The sequence below is a fragment of the Mus caroli genome, chromosome 8 (genome assembly GCF_900094665.2).
Source record: "Mus caroli chromosome 8, CAROLI_EIJ_v1.1, whole genome shotgun sequence".
NCBI classification, from domain to species: Eukaryota; Metazoa; Chordata; class Mammalia; order Rodentia; family Muridae; genus Mus; species Mus caroli.
Genome location: NC_034577.1, coordinates 18,966,163 through 18,969,918, shown reverse-complemented (window position 1 = coordinate 18,969,918; position 3,756 = coordinate 18,966,163). Strand labels below are relative to the sequence as shown.

General features: G+C 43.6%; 1 long non-coding RNA gene across 1 annotated transcript; it reads left to right on the top strand.

Moving 5' to 3' along the window:
- Positions 1-673: 673 nt before the first annotated feature.
- Positions 674-3,484, top strand: LOC110300386. Its single transcript, XR_002378564.2, has 3 exons — positions 674-826; positions 1,618-1,694; positions 1,778-3,484. It is a non-coding gene; the product is annotated as an uncharacterized LOC110300386 (long non-coding RNA).
- Positions 3,485-3,756: the final 272 nt, after the last annotated feature.

The following is a 3,756-nucleotide window of genomic DNA, read 5'->3' as shown; positions in this document are numbered from 1 at the left end:
CTGCTTGCTGATAAAACATGCTGAACCTCTGTCTAGCTGCAGAGAGCCTGGACTGAAGGACAGGCAATTGCCTGGGAGAAATTGGGAATCATGATCAGGATACAAAACACTGGCTTTGCCAGTCACACACTTTAGCAGAAAGGCTAAGATTCACACATCTAATCAGTGGATGGCTGGAGAGATGGCTCAGTGGTTAAGAGCCCTTGCTGCTCTTCTAGAGGACTGGAGTTTAGTTCCAGCACTTACATCAGGTGGCTTACAACCACCTGCAACTATAGCTGCAGGGGAATCGGAGGCTTTCCTCTGGTCTCTGTGAGTACCTACAAACATGTGGGGTACACACACACATGCACACACATGCACACACACACATACACACACACACACACACACACAATCTTAAAATGATAATAACTGTTGATAGAGCTCTCAAACTAGTTTGTGTCCCCTGAAAAATGTCTCACTCGCTTTGATCTGACAGGTCAGTCATACCACTCTGTAGGCAAATATATTTCACAACCTTTTAAAATCAGGGTTCAACCTTCCCTCTAGCCTACCACCTACCAGAAGTAGTGGGAAAGGAAGGTTACTAGGATACAGGGGAAGTGGAGAACTAGTTCTCTGGGGCGATTCCAATCTTTGTTGTTCTCAGTCCAGTCCAGTAGCAAACACAAACCAGCAGCTGCAGTCCAATCCACTCGGCAGACACCACACATGAATCAGCAAGGGCAGTTCAATCCAGAAGAGACTGACTGCCAGGCTTGCCAATGGGCTAGAAACTGTGGAAGCAGCAAGAAGCCGCAGGAATCTCATGAGGAGTTCTCTGGTGAGTTTCTCTCTAGGAAGTCCCCAGAAGTGAAGCTCAGAAACTCAGTGTAAGGGAAACTGATTGATACATGGCATGTTGCCAGCGAAAACTAGCAAGGCAGAGCGAAGTGAACCAATGCTTGAGTTTCCACTGTCTGGGGTGTGTGTGTGTGGGAGGTTATCTTTATAGTCTTTCTAGATGTCATGCATCCTTTAACATGTTTGCTTTAGCAAAACCTCCCTCCCTCTGTGTCTGCTTCAGCAAAACATCATTATAACCTAACCGAGTCTCCAAAGAAACCAGACATTTCCACTTTACAAATCTACATGACAAAACACAGGATTGACTCCCACCATATTTACCCCAATCCATATTCTTAAAGACTGAAAGACTTCTTCTATGTAAGTCATTTCTAAATAATTTACGGTAAAACTTAGAATGTAATAAACCAGAAATGACATTTCACAAGGTTTGAGAACATGTGTGGTGTATTATAACTTGGGAGGAAAAAGGCAAACGCAACGTGAATGGATGGAAAGACCATTTTAAAAGGAAACGAATAGCAAAGGAACTGAAGGTCAATGCGCTCTAAAGGGCAGAGTGCTGGTAAATGGTGCTCATTTTTCAAAACAAATAAAGGTCAGAGAGTGTGCAGTACCTCCTCTGCTCAGAGAAGGACCCACGGCGCAGCACACCTTGCTCTAATCTCCCTGTGACTCTGAACTGGCCAACACACCAAAGACACATTCAGTCCTTTTCCAGGAACATCTTCTATGCGTTAATCTGTCTTAACTCATGTTTGTCTGTAGAGAGAAGCACTTAGCCTTGACAGCCATCATGAAACTTGCTTGGAGTTTTAGTTATCAAACTCGTGAATCAATACATGGTAAGCTCACAGATTTCTCTTCAGTGCTTCTAAGAGAGGTTGTGTGTCCTGGGCATGCATCTGATATACTTTGTCTACCCTAGGCGTCCCAGAGTCTCCACCCCTTGTCCAGAAGGACCATCATTTCTCTCAGTGACCATCTCCTCCACTGCTGTGGTCTGGAAGCTTCGAAGCTTCTGTTGCATCATCCCGTGACTGTGAAGGAAGAAGTCCAGGGATTGTTTCTTTAGGAGACATCAGAGAAGATGGGAGGTGTGTGGGAAAGCGAGTGTTGGAGACTGGGCAATGGTACGGAGGAAGGAGAAAACCCATGACTGCATGGTCTGAACTGTGAGGATGCACCGAGACAAGTCTGTACTTAGTTGAGGGGACTTTCAGAGTAATCTCAAGTCATTGCCATGGTGGCCTTAGAGTTGGAGTTTCTGTCATTCCACAGTTCTTCTCTGCTTAGGTCATGAATGTCCTTACAAAATGGTTCAGTGGCTTTTCAGACTTTGAGCTGTGGCCATTAGACACAGTGTCATTATTATGATTTACCACCTGTCTTTGAGAGAGAAAGGGAGAGAGGGAGGAAGAGAGAGAGAGAGAGAGAGAGAGAGAGAGAGAGAGAGAGAGAGAGAAGAGAGAGAGAGTAAGAATAGGAAACATAACACTACACACTGCTGAAAAGCTTCTTTTTGAAATTTGTGTTTCAGTTCTAATGTTCATCAACTATATGTATATATTATACATGTGTGTGCCTTGTTATATGTAATTGGAAAATATTATATTTTAAATCTGTGTATAACTTGGTGATGCAGGTTCTGGTGTGAAAAGACTAATATAAGATAAACAACTATTCTAACAAAGAATTCCACCTTTACAATACGCTGACTAAGGTCATCCTAGCCACGCCTGAACACTCAGCACTTTCCTCTTTCACCTAGACTATGTTTAACAAGGCAGGGCTCTTGTAAGGTGCCTCTAGCTTGCCTTGCGTGCGTCAGCCCTTCCATTCTGAGCCCTGCCCTTCTGTGCCCCTCCCCCCTTTAGCAAGTTGAATTGTGTCTTCTAGTGATACCTCTTGTGGCAATGACTGACTTCTAGCTGGTGTACCTCAGGAGCTGCAAAGCCTTCTGGGAGAAGACTCACTAGCTGGTCCAGTTCACCATTAGGTAACTCATACCATGCACAGGGGCGGTGGGAATCCTTAGCCCTGTGCCCCAACTGCCTTTTAAACTGACTAATTACTTATCTTTAAAACAATTATAGGTGGAAGTCAGGTGTATGATCAGCATTAAAAAAAATGTTTGAGTCAGACAGTTTCTTAGACTAGTTGAACCTTCACCTTGTCCTAATTACAAAATACGGAACGAGCAAACATGGAACTTAATAGGACACACTAATGTAAGCACCATCTTCAGCGCCGGGTCAGCTTCTGAGTCCAACAAGACCTGAATCGTCTGGTCTAAATGGAGTTTGTGCATGGCTAGCACCAAGTGATCCCCTCTGCTTGTTTTATGTCTCTTTACCCTAGGCTCTTATTATGAAAGGAACTAACTCCCTCCATAGCATCTCTTTATTTACCATAAGAAGAGTTTTAGCTCAGACACTCACAGTGGGGAAACTGGGTATGAGAGTGTTAGGCTGCCATCATAGCATGGAGCAGGGTTGGGCATGGTTGGAGGATCATGAATGTTGTGAGGTCCAGGGCAACTGGAGCTGTACAGTGACTCCCTGTCTCAAACCCAAACAAAACCAATAATAAAAGATGGGAGCAACAGGTCGGCAGAATGACCGTTTCCACTCTAGTTTGTTTCTTGCCTAGTTTTCTGAGCTCTGTTCCAATTTCAGCCACTATGCCTGTAAAGAAAAGTAAGTGCTCGGAAAGACTGGTATATTTGTTAGTGTCTTTTACCAGCATTTAAAAACTGTGGGTAAGCATAAGTAATATTACCGCACTTTCAGAATTCATATGTATACATGTAAAAAAAAAAAAAGATTGTGAATTAAGCTGCAGAGTTTCTAACACAATTTCTAACACAATGCGATTTTTTTTAAAGATGTGCCTTCCTTGAGCTTA